Below are 17,715 nucleotides of genomic sequence, written 5' to 3'. Positions count from 1 at the left end.
TTGTCACTGCTCCAACTGGTTTGGCATCACATAACATAAAAGGAATTACTTTACATCGTTTACTAATGCTACCATTAGAGCATGAGAACAAATTGGAATACCACAAGCTATCTGGAGAAGCTTGTTGTGAAGTTTCAAGAGTCCTGAAGAAAATTAAACTTCTCATTATTGATGAGGTAAGTATGGTCTCAAACTTGATGCTTGCCTTTGTGCATTTAAGAATGCAGCAAATTCTTAAAACAGAGTATGACGTGTTATTTGGAGGAAAACACATCATAGTTTTTGGAGATCTACTGACTCCGGTAAAAGGACAACCGGTATTTAAAACACGTGCACATGAAGATACGAGAAAGTCTCTTGGTAGTGTTGGCAATGTGAACATTTGGACTTATTTTGAATACAAAGAACTGACAAAAAATATGCGACAGGCAAATGATGCTGACTATGGAAGTATTCTTCAAGATATAAGAATTGGAATTCTGACAGAACATGGCAAACAAGCTTTGGAGAGTCGATTACTTTGCAATTTGTTTCCAAATGAAAATGTAGCTCCTGAGAAAGTGTACATGAAAATTGCAGAAAAGAAATCAGTGATATGCTTAATGGCAACACTGCGCGAGTGTTCCATATTCAACGAAGAACTATTGAAACTGGAAAATGAAGAAATTATAAAAATGGAAGCCATCGATAAAATAGAGCATGAAAGAATCACTATTATTTTGACGGGAACGTTGAAAAAAAAAATGGATTCTTTAGAAAAAAAAATATCTAAAACAGCTGGTTTAGAAAAGACACTATATGCATGTGTAAACTGTCTGATAATTTTAAGGCGTAATTCGGATGTAGAAAAAGGTTTAGTTAATGGAGCAATGGGTAAAGTGGTGGATTTTGTTAATTATCAGAAAAAAGAAGGACATTAATTTTTAAAAATTAAATTTGATCAGATTGAAGAAGTTAAAGAAATTGGTCGTTGTTCAGTTAGTTTTTTGCTTGTTAAAGATTTATTTGTCCGTAGGAAACAATTTCCATTTTCTCTGGCATATGCAGTGACTATTCATAAATCTCAAGGATTAAGTGTAGACAGTGCATTGGTGAACATTGGATCTACCGTATTTAAAGAGGGTATGGCATATGTTGCTTTGTCGCGAGTCAGAACATTATCTAGTTTGTTTTTGATTGATTTTGATGAGACAAAGGCTACTGCATTTGCAAACTGTGTAAAAGAGTATAATTGGGTAAGAAGGGTGTATGCTCCAAATTTAGGTCAATATCCTGTATTTGAAAAGCGTGTGGTTGGTCGAAAAAGAAGGTTTGAGAATATCTGTTCTGAAGGTGTAGAGAAGGGAAAAGAACAAGATAATGTTGTGATTGCAATTAAAAAGAAAAAGGACACTGTTGAAGAGATTGTTGGTTATCAGTTTGAAAATAGTTCAGGTGTCAACTGCTAAGCTAATGTAGTGGTCAATGTTGTTTTTTATCTTGAAGGTTTGCAAGAACAAATTATGCAGAATCGGCAAAAAAGATTTTGTTCTCTGTTGCATTCTGTTTATGAAAAATTGACAACAGATACAAGTAAAATACAATCTGTTTCAGATGTTCACAATCTTATGGATGTGTGTTCTGGTTCTACACAACTTACACAAAATATCCAACAAGATGCTCAGGAATTTTTAATGTATATGCTTTACATTTTTGAAAATGAAGGTGTAGGAATAGAAAATATTTTTGGCCTTTCTTACAAATGGGAACATCATTGTGAAAATTGCATGTATACATGTACCACTAATGTAGACACTGAAAGATTTCTGTAATTAACATTACCAGACTGGAAATCAGTGTATTTCAATAAAAAAGGTGCAAATCAAAACATGGAGTGTAGCCAATGTAAATCAGAAATGTTATCCACATTATTTTTAACAAAATATGGACAATACATCATTTTAATGATGCTACATTGTACAGCTGATGGAAGAAAATTGGATACTTTAATAAAACAATTTGTAGCAACTCAACTATCAAATCAATATCAGGAAGGACTTTTGTAGCAATTGCAATAATTTTCCATGATGGTCCTTCCTAGGCCTGGGCGAAAATTTCGTTCCGTTTGCGGAAATTGCGATAATTTGACATTTTCACGTTCCGCGGAGAGCGCGAAATTGTCAAAATTTCCGTATTCCGGAGGTTGGCGATAATTTGTTTCTTGCTCGCGCTGTGAAATAATACATTCTCGCACGCACGCGATCGCCTTGCCTGAATCCCTGCGTTCGCCGACAAGTTTTCTTGATCCGGTCGCGTTCTCCATGAGATGTTGTATTGGTTTTAGCCATTTGCGCTGTCTCGCGACAGTTCGCGCCCGCAGTGACGTCATGCGTCGCGCGATCACGTCTTGCTTCTCGCGATCATGCACCGCGAGACAACTGAAAACAAGATTGCCGCGCCCGCGAGCAACCACATGGGTAAGTTGGCGAGCCGCAACCATGCAGAAAATCTCGCGAACATGCGGGAAAAAAACTTCTGCATCTTCGCGATATTTCCGCGTTTACGATAATTTTGAACATTTTCGCAATAATTTGCGAAAGTGGATTTCGCAAATTCCGCCCACCCCTAGTCATTCCACAACATCTCGACATTACACTGCCTATCTAAAATGTGACAAAGGCTGGACACTTTGTAATGATCCCAAGTTGGTTTTCAAAGTTTTAGGAACATAATTCACTCTCTGAGGAATTTAATATTATAATTTAATAGGACTACCATTGGACAATTTACATAAAAAGGAGTGCAAAAATACCATTTGGCCTCAAGGAAAGGTATATGTTTGAATTATGGAATTTTTCGTGCTCATTGCCTTGGTGAATATTTTAAAGCGACATCATTTACAGTTTTTATAAGTTAAAGTTATGTTAGCCATAAGCATTTCATATATGTGTGATTTGTATTTTCTGGTATTTTACTGAGAATAGCATGTTGTTTTTTTTTAAACAATCTTTTAGATTGTTTTTTTTTTTGCCCTCTGTTAAGTGATGATTACGATTGAAATCACTATTTATAGTGAAATTCAATATATTCTGAGAACAGCAAAAAAGGCAAACAAATTACTTTCAGCCTCATGCATCAAGCCAAAATCCAGTCGGTAAAATACCGAATCGCTAATAACACCCGTTAGCGAGTAAATAAAACCTAATCCCAATGCATCAACCCAAATACAAAAATCGCTATTTAAGGAATCCTTAAATAGCGATTCCTTAAATTGCGATTGCATTTAAGGAATCCCAAATTGAGATTCCTTAAATGCAATGCATGAAAGTAAAAAAATTAGCGAATTCGCTAATAGGGGGAGCAAATTACCATGAAGATGAACTGCATGGTAATTTGCTAAAAGTTTGAAAAATGCACTTTTGTGCATTTTTCAAAGTTTCATGTTGCGCACACACATGCCCTTAGAGCATGTGTGTGTGCAACATAGGTGCACATATCAATTTCAGGGGTGCAATAGGGTGTCATTTTGACACCCTTGCACCCTTGAAATTGCATGAGCAATTTGCGAGAACCTACTGGTACTCGCAATTTGCTCATGCAATCTCCAATTCATTCCTATGGGCCTGGAGGCCCATAGGAATGATTGGGACGGCATTCCTTAATTGCTACTCGCAATTTGCTAGTCGCAATTGAGGAAAGTTAAGGAATCGCTATTTGAATAGCGATTCCTACATGCATAGCCTTTTGCTATTCCTTATTAGCGATTCCTTATTTTTCGCTAATAAGGAATCGCAAATGGCATTGTTGATGCATGTGCCCCTTTGTTGAAATTATGATGTGTTGTAAAAAATGTATTATTACATGTTATAACTATTTTTTCTTTTCTTTCACAGATCCTAATTCTAAAATAAGCAATTTACCTCAATATACATTACAAAAAAAATCTGAAAAAAATGTGTACCATTTTAAATTTCTTTTACTGTGAAGGTAAGTTTAACTAAGTATTAATATGAAGAATGGGCAGATCTGCAAGAAGCTACAAAGTTTGAACACGTTTTTAAAAACACTCTATTTATACCTATGTAGTTTTGAAATCTCTCTGTTATCGGATATCAGGTGACCTCCAAAAAAACAGATTTGAGTGGTTCATAATATTTCCCATTGTACCTATTGAAGGACCGCAATCATTTCAATCATTCTTCTTTGAGCATCTTTGTAGACAAAACTCTGTGCTTACCTTCTATCATCCGCAAGCAATTTTAAAAACTGAAATATGTCACTTTTTGTAACATAGTTATTGCGCAAGACACTCTTTCATATTTACAAAGAGAGGAAAAGGCACTCTGTGTACTTTGTCTACTCCATGTAAATACAACCTCATCATACACACCACTTTTCGTTTAAAGGTTGTTCTATAAGTGTTGTTGTGCATGATTGCACTGAATACTCGTAGAACAAGACACATCTCCAGATTTATCAGAAATCATGAATCTCGATATGTGTGTGAATGCTGCACCATTCTCCAATTGGTGTAGGAAAGCACAACAAGGAGAATTGTTTTCATTTCTCCTCATTTTTTAATCTTCAATGTATGCTAAAATGTTCAGCATACATTGAAGGAGAAAAATCCGTTTTCTGATTATTTTTGTGCAGGAAGGTGTGTCTTCCTGCACAAAAACAAACACCACATGACACAGATATCCTTGCACCACGGTGCAAGGGTGCCTGTGTCACCACATGGCTGCAGTTTGAGCAGCCGTGCAGAGAGAAGTATAGATTTGCAACATATTTATGTACATATGTTGTATCCCTGGGCTTCGGAAGTACTACAGCACACTGCAGTTAAAGAGGTTACTGTGTGATGCTGCAGCACTTCCTCATAGTTCTGCACTTATACATTCATCATAAGTTACAAATGCATTCGTTCAGTCAATAACACACTATACATACATTCATCTAAACTTTCACACACTAACATACAAATATAGCTCTTTTTTAAACAGAGAAGTTAGTTCTGACAAGAACTTTTTTTTCTTCTTTTTTCTTTTATATTTTTTTGTGCTTTTTTCAACGATTTTGTGATTTTTTTTAAAACAAAGAAAGGGAACATGATGACCAAAATAGTGAACTTTAGGAAAAAATTTTAAAAATTAACAATGATGGTTTCTCTGCCCCCTGCAGATAAGCTCAATGGACTGCTCACCGTAACACAGCAGTTTGTTGCATTTAATGCAACTAATTTTAAGTTGTCCAAATTCAGGACGTATGTCAGGGTGAACAACAGTTGGCGGTGCTATAGATGTATTTGCCACTGATGGCGGAGGGTTGTGAAGCATTCTTCTGCAGTCTTCCCTTGCCAGGTTGATGGGGTGGAGAGGCCTGAGGTGTTTCATCATACTTGCGGTCCCGCAAGAGTTTTTTTTAATTGGATCTTCTCTTGGTAGGACTCTGGCAAATTTTGCACGTCACCTTAGTTGCATTTGTCTTTGTTTCTCCATCAGGAAAGGTAAAACATTTCCATACCACTGAAGTATATCGTTGAGGGCGTGGAGCTTCTGGAAGAAACCCATCATCTGAAGAATGTTCTGAATCAGATGGTGCTTGCTGTCCAGAAGCCATTTTCTTTAGAATGAAAAGAATGGCAGCTGTGGAAATCTCACCAAAAAAGTTCTTCTCTGCAGAGAGATGCCCCTCCAAAGAAGGTCAAAGAAGAATGATTGAAATGGGTGGGGTCTTATAATAGTTAGAATAGGAAGTGTAGTGAAGCAATCAAATCTCTTTTTTTCAGGTCACATGGGATCCGCGTACCGTGAGCATACGCAGCACGCACCCAGCGCGCATCCGCGAAATTGAATTTAAAAGGAATATAGGATTAGAAGTAAAAATATATTACTTTTATGAGTAGTTTAGAGTTTTTCTTCAATTAATATTCACATGAAATACATATATATATGCTTTTTAAATGTAAAATATTTTGGGGGATTCGCACACCCACCACATCATACAAACACATGACGTATCGCGGAAGCGCGCAAGCGTCGCGTAACGTGCATCGTACATGTCGCGTATAGGCTTGGAGTCGCGTACCGGTCACATTGCAATCGCGCACCAAACACGTACCCAACGCATACTGTACGTGGATGCTTTCACACAGGGATCGAGAATGGTGCGCATAGGGTGTGCGAATCCCCCCAGAAATGGGAAACACATTAATAATAAAGTATTGAAAATATAGTTTAAAAAATATTTTAACAAATATAAAAAAATATTTTTAAAAAATGTACAATTTTTTTTGTTTTAAATCATATAATATTTTTTAATTTTTAAAAGAATTAATTGAAAAAATAAGTTTAAAAAATGGTGATAAAAAAGTATTTAAAAAATACATAATAAAAGGAATTGACAAACTGAAATAGAAAAATTTAGAAATCCAATGAAAATCATTAAACATCATAGCTTTAGAGATAAGTTATAGATAGGAATTAGCATTTAAAAAACCTTTGAAATTCACAGAAAAAAACATAGGTTTCATGCACGTTATAGTTAGGAATTGGTATTTAATAAACCTTAGAAATTCACTGAGAAAAACATAGGTTTCAGGGGCGTTATAGTTAGCTGGACATTTCCCTCATACAAAACCCTAGAAATTCCCCCGTTATAGTTAGATCAGCTAACTATAACTCGCGCCCGCGCAATCCCTGTCATTTGAGATGTCATCAGTGATGTTATCAGTGATGTCACTGACCATGTCATGAGTGATGTAATATGTGACATCATCAGCAGTGCATTGCGGGGGCGCGAATTATAGTTAATAGCTATCAAAATGTAGAATTAAACACAACATGGCTACAACCGAGACAGGGGTTAGCGGCACCACGTGGTGCTGGCATTGCATATGGAAATATGCCTAACAGATCAAGGGGAGTATGATGTTGTGGTCGCAGCCATGGACTTGGGGTCACTGCCATTTAAGACTCATGACACAGTTACACATGTGGGATCGGCTTGTGTTGAACAGGGTTAGTGGCACCACGGGTCACCGATCTTGCATATGGAAATATGCCTAACTGATCATAGTGAGTATGCTGCTGTGGTCGCTGCCTCGGACTTGGGGTCACTGCCATGCAGGACTCAGGACACAGTTACACACTTGGGATTGGCTTGTGTTGAACAGGGTTAGTGGCACCACGTGTCACCGGCCTTGCATATGGAAATATGCAAATCTGATCAAAGGGTGTATGCTGCTGTGGTTGATACCATGGCTTGGGGTCACTGCCATTCAGGACTCAGGACACAGTTACACATGTGGGATCGGCTTGTGTGGAACAGGGTTAGTGACACCACGTGTTGCCGGCCTTGCATATGGAAATATGCAAAACTGAGCAAAGGGAGTATGCTGCTGTGGTTGCTGCCACGGACTTGGGGTCACTGCCATTCAGGACTCAGGACACAGTTACACATGTGGGATCGGCTTGTGTTGAACAGGGTTAATGGTACCACGTATTGCGACTTGTGTTCTACTGGGTTAGTGGCACCACGTGTCACTGTCCTTGCATATGGAAATATGCCTAACTGATCAAAGGGAGTCTGGTGCTGTGGCCGCTGCCACGGACTTGGGGTGACTGCCATTCAGGACTCAAGACACAGTTCCACATTTGGAATCAGCTTCTGTTGAACAGGGTTAGTGGTACAACATGCCGCTGGTTTGCTTATGGAAATATGCCTAACTGATCAAAGGGAGTATGCTGCTGTGGTCACTGCCACCGACTTGGGGTCACTGCCATTCAGGACTCAGGACACAGTTACACATGTGGGATCGGCTTGTGTTGAACAGGGTTAGTGGCACAATGTGCCACCAGCCTTGCATATGGCAATATGCCTAACTGATCAAAGGGAGTATGCTGCTGTGGTTGCTGCCACGGAGTTGGGGTCACTGCCATTCAGGACTCAGGATACAGTTACTCATGTGGGATCGGCTTTTGTTGAACAGGGTTAGTGACACCACGTGTCACCGGCCTTGCATATGGAAATATGTCTAACTGATCAAAGGGAGTATTCTGCTGTGGTCGCTGCTATGGACTTAAGGTCACTGCCATTCAGGACTCAGGACACAGTTACACATGTGGGATTGGCTTGTGTTGAACAGGGTTAGTGGCACCATATTTTGCCGGCCTTGCATATGGAAATATGCAAAACTGATCAAAGGGAGTATGCTGCTGTGGTTGCTGCCAAGGACTTGAGGTCACTGCCATTCAGCACTCAGGACACAGTTGTACATGTGGGATCGGCTTGTGTTGTACAGGGTTAGTGGCACCACGTGCCGCTGGCCTTGCATGTGGAAATATGCCTAACTGATCAAAGGGAGTATGCTGCTGTGGTTGCTGCCAAAGGCTTGGGGTCACTGTCATTCAGGACTCAGGACACTGTCACACATACGGGATCGGCTTGTGTTGAACAGGGTTAATGGTACCACATGTCGCGACTTGTGTTTTACTGGGTTAGTGGCACCACGTGTCACCATCCTTGCATATGGAAATATGACTAACTGATCAAAGGGAGTCTAGTGCTGTGGCCGCTGCCACAGACTTGGGGTGACTGCCATTCAGGACTCAAGACACAGTTCCACATTTGGAATCAGCTTCTGTTGAACAGGGTTAGTGGCACAACATGCAGCTGGTTTGCTTATGGAAATATGCCTAACTGATCAAATGGAGTATGCTGCTGTGGTCGCTGCCACGGACTTGGGGTCACTGCCACAGACTTGGGGTCACTGCCATTCAGAACTCAGGACACAGTTACACATGTGGGATCGGTTTGTGTTGAATATGGTTAGTGGCACCATATGCCGTCGGCCTTGCATATGGAAACATGCCTAACTGATCAAAGGGAGTATGCTGTTGTGGTCACTGCCATGGACTTGGGGTGACTGCCATTCAGGACTCATGACACAGTTCCACCTGTGGGATCGGCTTGTGTTGAATAGGGTGAGTGGCACCATGTGTGGCCAGCCTTGTATATGGAAATATCCCTAACTGATCAAAAGGAGTATGCTCCGGTGGTTGCTGCCACAGACTTGGGGTCACTGCCATTCAGGTCTCAGGGTACAGTTACAAATGTGGGATCAGCTTTTGTTGAACAGGGTTAGTGGCACCACATGTCGCCGGCCTTGCATATGGAAATATGCAAAACTGATCAAAGGGAGTATGCTGCTGTGGTCGCTGTCACGGACTTGGGCTCACTGCCATTGAGGACTCAGGACACAGTTACACATGTGGGATCGGCATTTGTTGAACAGGGTTAGTGGCACCACATGTCGCTGGCCTTGCATATGGAAATATGCCTAACTGATCAGAGGGAGTATGCTGCTGTGGTCACTGCCACGGACCTGGGGTCACTGCCATTCAGGTCTCAGGACACAGTTACACATGTGGGATTGGCTTGTGTTGAATAGGGTTATTAGCACCACGTGTCGCACCTTTTGTTGTACATTGTTAGTGGCACCATGTGTCGCCGGCCTTGCATATGGAAATATGCCTAACTAATCAGAGGGAGTCTGGTGCTGTGGTCACTGCCATGGACTTGGTGTCACTGCCATTCAAGACTCAGGACACAGTTACACATGTGGGATTGTTTGGCTTGTGTCGAACAGGGTTAGTGGCACCACGTGTCACCGGCTTGTATTCAACAGGGTTAGTGGCACCACGTTTTGCGGTTTGCGTTGAATTCTGCCTTCATAAGTCCACACAGTGATGTCTTGTGGTGCAGTGAGTTTGTGGCACCTGAAGCACTCATCGTTTCCATACCCTGCAATGATGTGTGGTCCGGGCGGGCATCACTGGAAGTAATGTCTTTACATGCTTTGAAAGAATCTTCATAGGATTCACAATCTCCAAGTTATTCCATTTCTGTCCTCCAAGGTTTGAAGAGTTGGAGAAGAGCTAAATAGAAAATCTTTCTCTTATCTGGAGTATCACAACTTAATTTCCTGTGATTAATCAAATTTCCTTTGGCATTCTTTAAGAAACATCCATCAGATCCAATTACAGCATATTTCACTTTATTTATTTTCTCTGTAACATTTTTTCTAAAACTATAATGTTGCAGTATTTCATATAGACATATGTTTTCCAGGTATGGACTTCTATTTGGATAGTATGCGAGGAACAGGAATTGAGTTAACTGCAACATATTGTATGTCCATATTTGTATTCCACATCTTCAAAATTACTGTATTGTAATCGTTAATGCACTTTGATTACTCTGTTCTTTTTACATTATAAGTATCTTTGGGTGATTTTCGAGTGATAGTATGCCTCGCTGCTGACATAAACCTGTTCACTCTTCCTTGCGATGGCTTATGGTGCACTGAGTTAGTTGTTCCTTTGGCACTCAGCGTGTACGTACCCTGCGATGATGTGTTGTCTGGGAGGGCCGCATTCAGAACAATGTCTTTTGTCTATTGAATTCTGCCTCAGTAAGGCGACGTGTCAATGTCTTGTGGTGCACTGAGTTAGTAGTACCTTTGGCGCTCAGTGTGTATGTACCCTGCGATGATTCTTTGTCCGGGCGGCCGCACTCGGACCAATGTCTTTTGTCTGTTGAATTCTGCCGTGGAAAGGCCACGTGGCGACGACTTTGAGTTAGTGGCTTCTGAAGTACTCAGCGTGGGCGCACCCTGAGATGATGCGTGGTCTGAGAGGGCCGCACTGAGAGCAATGTATCTTGCGTACTGCATTGCATCATCTGTAATCGCTACTCCATCTGAATTGTGAGGCCTGCTGTCCACAGTGTGATCACAGTGTGATGGTCAGTGATGACATCTCAAATGTGATCAGTGATCAGTGATGTCATGAGTGATGTCACTGACCATGTCATGAGTGATGTAATATGTGATGTCATCATCAGTGCATTGCGGGCGCGCGAGTTATAGTTAGCTCAACTAACTATAACGGGAGAATTTCTATGGTTTTATATGAGTTAAATGTCCAAGTAACTATAACGTCCTTGAAACCTATGTTTTTTTCCAGTGAATTTCTAAGGTTTTTAAATGATAATTTCTAACTATAATGTGCCTGAAACCTATGTTTTTTCTGTGAATTTCTAAGGTTTTTAAATGCTAATTTCTAACTATAATGTGCCTGAAACCTATGGTTTTTTCAGTGAATATGTATATATATATTTTTTTTAAAGTGGGTTGCACTCACGGAAGATTTGGAATAATCCTTTCTTCCATTTTCTTTTCTGCTTACTGGGTGAAAGCTGCATTGCAGTGTTTCGGTCTCCACCGAGACCTTGTTCATGATGTCCTTGTCTGTTGGATATATATCATTGGATTTAAGGACTTTGTATTAAAGATTTCACAAGTAAGTTCAAACTCTGTTGTATGAGAGTGTTGTTTGGTTGATTGAGTGCATGCACCAAGATTTATTTGGACTTATATTCAAGTTCTAAATATGATAGTGGAAGGTAGCATCCTTTTTCAGTAGAGGCCTAGTTATTTTTTGATTGTAATTTTTCTTGTTGTGCAAGGTAAAAAGGTTGTACATTTTAGTGCATTGTCTAAATGTAGTTTTGGGGGTATTTCACTTTTTTTTTTCCTGCAAATAGTGTATAGATGGGTTAATACATTTCATGCCGTTGGAGGATGTGGGTTGTTCAATTTTTTAGCCTAGGTTTTCATTTGACACTCATAAATCTTTTGGAAACACGCGCAGTCACTGGATGATGTTATTAGTGATATCATTTGAGATGTCATCAGTGATGTCATCAGTGATGTCACTGACCATGTTATGAGTATTATACTATGTGAGGCCATAAGCAGTGTATTGCAGGAGCGTGAGTTATAGTTATCTTATCTAACTGTAACTGCTGAATTTCTCTTGTTTTGAACAAGTGAAATATCAGCCTATCTATAACATCCCCGTAACCTTTATTTTTTTAGTGAGTATCTATGGTTTTCTTTATAAAAATTATATTTCCTAACTATAACAGCACTGTAATCTTTGTTTTTTTCAGTCAATTTCTACGTTTTTTTAAATGCTAATTCCTACGTATAACTTACCTATAACCTTTGTTTTTGTTCAGTGGATTTCTATTTTTTTTTATTAACAATGGTGTTTGCAGAATGGTGTGGAAAGGGGGCAATCCTCTGACCAGCTCCCAGGAATCCCGCTGTGTAGGACCTGCAGAAAGTACCAGCAGGGCTTCTTGGTTCCCAAGGTCCTTTAACATCCAAGAGATTTCTATTCCCCAACCAGTAGTGTGCCTGGAGATGTGTTTGTAGAATGGTGCAGAAAGGAGTCATGGTCCTAAAGGCCTCTTAGCAAACTGACAAAGTGGGAATTTTCTGGAGGTAACAGGAGGGATAGTTTGATCCCAAAAACCCTCAACAGCCAAGGGGACTTCATCCCCCAACTAATACTATTCCAGGAGGCACGTTTGCAGAGTGGTTGCGAAAGGACGTCCTTGCTGATTGCAAAGGTAGTGCCTGTACGATTCTAAGAGTGCCACTGCCAAAGACAGACTACGAACAGGGTATGTTCACAAAGTGTAAAACACATATATATAGACATATTTTGCATAAGGTTTCAGTGTAGCTGTTCAGTAAGATACTAATTTAACTTTTCTCTTTGTATTCATTTGTCGAAATACGTACATCAAAAATGCATTTTCCTTCTTCACAGCTACACTGAAGGTTGTAATAACATCCGTAGTCACAAAAACAAATGCAAAGTGAAAAACAGGTATATAGAAATATGTTACACAGATTTTGAGTCTAGATGTTTAGTAATATATCAGAACATTTTAAAAACTAAGTCAACATCTGAACTCACAAATAGAACATTGCTACCAAACACCCATCAAACTACCCATTGTTACCCAAACTCATGGGGAATTAAAAACTGTTGCCAAACTAGTGCACTGCACAATCTGAAAACATCACATGAACGTGAAAGTAAGGAATATCATTGGATAATATGCTATTCTGTAAAATGAATAGGAAGTAAACACCCACTCCTCCTTCTTGAATCTTCTTTTCGTGATGTTCATTTAGATCAGGTGGTATATTTTGGCTTTAGACTTCTTTGGGACTCATGTCGGGTGATGTTCATATTACATCATTTTGAAACTTATCATATAAAACATCTCCAACTGCTGATGAAGAGGTAGGACGCTGGAGGACCATCTACATCAGTGGCAGCAGAAACAATATCCGGACAGAAAGTCCCATCAGAGGTACAGATTAGTACAACAGATATGGCTCCAGAGTTTTCAAGAATGGCTATGTATTGCATGGACTTTAGTGTTTTTATAAGAGCTGGTGACAAGTGTGTTACAGCTATTCGCAATGCTGTCAAAAATCATACATGGTGTTCTCCCCCTTTTATATTTTTTGCACATTTCACAAGACAAGTTTATGGTGAGTAGCAAAAAGGCAAAGCAAAGCTGAAGAACCCTCAACTTCAATAGCAGCGCAATGACACCAAATCAGAGACTCCATTCAAAAAGTCCAATCTCAACCTCAAGATTTGGCTCCACAGTTTTCCCCGTTGGTGCCATACTGCATGGATTGTGGAGTTGTATATGATTCTTAGGAGCTCTACTGAACTCAAGCCTTTGCTGTCGGATTCACCCATGGAGACCTCCTCATTAACCCCAAATCAGAGATATGTGGTAAGGTGTGTCGTTTGACCCATGACCAAGCCTATCAAGTAACAGGTCACAGGTGGGGTCACCCAAAAACTAAAGGCAAACATGCACCAAGGGAATACTCTGATCGATTCCACAGATAGATAGTTGCACCACAAACAATTCCCAGGTAACTGGCCCTAATAAAACATTTTTTGCCAAAGGCTTGCATTCCCCAGAAATACCACAATGCTAGATGCCACATGTAGATAGATATACTCAGTCAATCAGGAGACGACATGCACACCACACGTACGGATCACTTGCTCCTTATGCCAGACATCTGGACACATACACACTGGCCCACATTCAATTTTCCGAGGTCGAGAGCCGTCTGTGTCCTTATCAGATTCAAACATTTAATTGATTTTCTACTAATATGCTCTTTAGGAATGTAGAGAACATTGTATTTTATTTCATGAACTGTATAACTTGATGGCCAAAGCTTTGTACATTAAGAGATTTTGAGCAGAAGGACTCTGTCCAGGCTTTCCTGGATGCAAGGTTTAATTAAACCAACGTGTTCCTATTTTGCTAAACACCTCTTGTCTTTTAATTTATTTAAGGTAATGTCATATCCGAGCAACATGTGTATCCAAGAAGGTGCCACAGTTTTGTGCAACACCTCTACCCAACTGGAGTACTTTCAATTGGCTAATTAGTAAGAGTTACCTCATTAAATAAATGTATAGTGCATCTCCTAAATTCAGCTGTGTAAAGGATGTCAAAGAAATGTCTTGAGTGATCTTCAGCCAATGTGAATGTTCCTCGAGAGTCTTTACCAGATAACGTTATAAGTTGGATCTGCTGAGAAAACACACTTGGATGATTGTACTTTACAGAACTAAGAGCTTCTTTTTTTCTGGAGATGTGATTGCATTTCTAGGCATCAAGATCTTGTCTCCAAAATTATTGAGAAATACGCTGGGGGGCCTTTTAGTAAGCTGTCGATCATCATGAGGAATGGGCGGGGGGTGCTGCATACAGCTATTGCATATGAAGTGGGTCCAAACAGGGGGGTTTTGAGGCAGGTTTACAGACTTCTACATTTTAAAAGTTTAGAACATTATCTCTGGTATCAGCAGCAGATGATAAGAAAGAACCCCCTCATCACGGACACTGCGTGAGAGATTGTGCTCGAGAAATGCAAGTAAGCACACACCTCCATTATGGATTACAGATCATTTTTCACAGTGGCATTACAGAGAAAACACACTTGGAAGATGTGTACTTTACAAAAGTGAGTGCTTCTTTATTTGGGGGAGATGCAATTGTATTACTAGGCATCAAGACACTATCTTCAAAATTGGTGGGAAATGTGCTCGAAGCAAGGGCCAATTTATTTTTATGGGAGAGGGGCTCTGCTGTTACCCTGTTTAGAGTGAGAATAGAAAATGTAACTCCATTGAAAGTCTATGCTTTCCGTACTGTTGTATAAACTGAGGTTGGAACAATATTTTTATTATTCTCACACTCAAATACATTTCTTAATATTGGTTAAATATATGTATCAAAATTATTTACTTATATTGTTTAATATATATAAACACCGCTCCCCGGAAATAACAAAGGAATCCTTGCACTTACTGGAGAAAGAAGACTTTATATTTAATGAATGCCACCTTAAACAGAGACAAGTTTCAGCATTTCCTGCCTTCTTCAATCTGTATCACCATAATGAATTATAAACACAATGAACTTCTCTGGTCTAAACAAGCAGATTCTAGCCACCATTTTAGAAACTTCGTGAAGGATCCGCGTACGGTGTGCGACGGCTGCATGTTTTTCAGTTACATCATATATATTTAATATTACGTGATGTGCGCGATTGGTATGAGACCAGTCGGTTACTCCTGCTCCCACGCATTTGCGAAACATGCGCATTATGGTACACAATGCTTGCATGGTTGTGGGTCCCACATGATGTCATATACATGCTGGGGCACGCTGTGTGCGTGACTCCCTCACAATGTTTTAATGTTCTAAAATTATATGTATGTGTGTTTAATATACATATTAGGGCAAGAGACTATCTAAGATATTCATTAAAATAATATAATTGTACTTGTAAAAAACGTATATTATTTTTATATATATATGTTTGCGAAGTCGTGTCGGGTGTGTGCTTCGTGAGTGCAGAGTGCGCGGATCCCATGTGACCTCAAAAAAAAAACATTTAATTGGTTCATTACATTTCCCACTGTAACTATTGAAGGACCCCACCCATTTTCATCATTCTTGTTGGAGCATCTTTAGAGAGACATCTCTTTTCCTACAAGAACCCTTTTTGATTGTTTTTTTTGGTGTTTTTCAAAAAATATTAAACAAAAGGGCATCTGGACAGCAGCAGCAGCAGGAGGAAGTATCTTCTGAAGAAGAATTATTGCAGGAGGCACCACATCCACAGAGGCCGGAATCTGCTGTGTGGAAATTCTTTACTTTTCCACCTGGAGAGAACAAACCAAATGTGAGAAAGGTGACGTGCAAAATGTGTGACCGAGTCCTGTCAAGAGCAGTGAAAAAAAACACAGTTGTGGCACTGCTTCTATGTACAAGCATCCCCGGAGCACACATCCTCTCAATGTTGCTCGGGAGGAAATGAGGCGAGCTGCTTTGAACCCCTCACCTGCTGTGGCAAGTACATCTGGAGCATCCTCAGGAACACCTGCGATGGACATTAGGCCAGAATTCGCCTTTCTCAAGCAACACTGCGTGAAGTGTAAGAAAGGTATATGCTTCGGGAAGCAGTCGGTGGATGCAGTTTGTGCTGCGCAATGCAACCATCATTGTTAGTTTTTTTGTTTTTTTGTTTTTGGAATGATAAGTAATTCCAAATGTTTCCTGTTTTATTTGTTCTTTTTTTTTGTTCATTTTTTGAAAAAACACCAACAAAAATACAAAATTGTTCCAAAAAATTAATTATCAGAACTACCTTATCTTTTTAAAGAAAGAACTATAATTGCAAGGTAATGTGTGAAAGTTTGGATGAATATATGTATACAGCCTGATTGACTGAAAGAAGGCATTAGTAATGTATGGTGAATTTATAGGTGAAGATTTATGAGGAAGTACTGCAGCGTGACACTGCAAGCTCTTTAGCTGCACTGCACTGTTGCACTTCTGAAGCACAGGGATATGGTATATGTACATGAATATGTTGCAACTCTGTGCTTCCCTGTGCACTGCTGCACAAACTGCAGCCATGCGGTGACACAGGCACCCTTGCACCATGGTACAAGGATGTCTGTGTCGTGTGGAGATTGTTTTTGTGCAGGAAGGGACACCTTCCTGCACAAAAAAAATCAGTAAAGGCATTTTCCTCTTTAAATGTATGCTGTGGAATGCAGCATGCATTGAAAGAGGAAAAAATGAGGAGAAATGAAAACAATTATCCTTGTTGCGCCTTGCTACACTAACTCTAGGATGACGCAGCATTCACACACATCTCCAGATTTACGATTTATCATAAATATGGAGATGTGTCTTGTTCTGTGGGTGTTGCGTGGGAACACCCACAGCAACACCTATGGGACGCCCCTTCAACGCAAAGTTCTGTGTATCGAGGGGCCGTATTTACAAGGAGAGGAAAAACCACTCAGGGTGGCTTTTCCTCTCCTTGTAAATAGGAAGGAGTGCCTGGCGCCATCACTACATTACAAAAAGTGACGTACTGGTGGCGCAGGGTGCTTGTAAATATGCCCCATAAGAGCTTAGGTATTGGCAGACTGATACAATAAGAACATAGTGCTGGATGGGTGATTGAAGAATTGCATGAGACTGACAGGAGGTAACCTGCATGGGTACTACTTCAGTATTTAATGTAGTGGACCAATAGTATGTATCTGCTTAGAGATTTGTAGGGATTATGCACATAATATTTTATGTGTACTTGTGTTGGTGCCTAGGTCTTTTTATAAGAATACCACTAGTAACTGGAATGATGACAGTGCTGCAAACAGAGTGAACACTTAATTTATAAGTGCTTACGTATTGGTGAAGTGATAGGACAAGTAGATAGTGGTAGATAAGTGTTTAACGAAGTGCATG

This window comes from Triturus cristatus, chromosome 5_1 (assembly GCF_964204655.1).
Source record: "Triturus cristatus chromosome 5_1, aTriCri1.1, whole genome shotgun sequence".
NCBI lineage: Eukaryota > Metazoa > Chordata > Amphibia > Caudata > Salamandridae > Triturus > Triturus cristatus.
Note: the sequence above shows the minus strand (reverse complement) of the source record.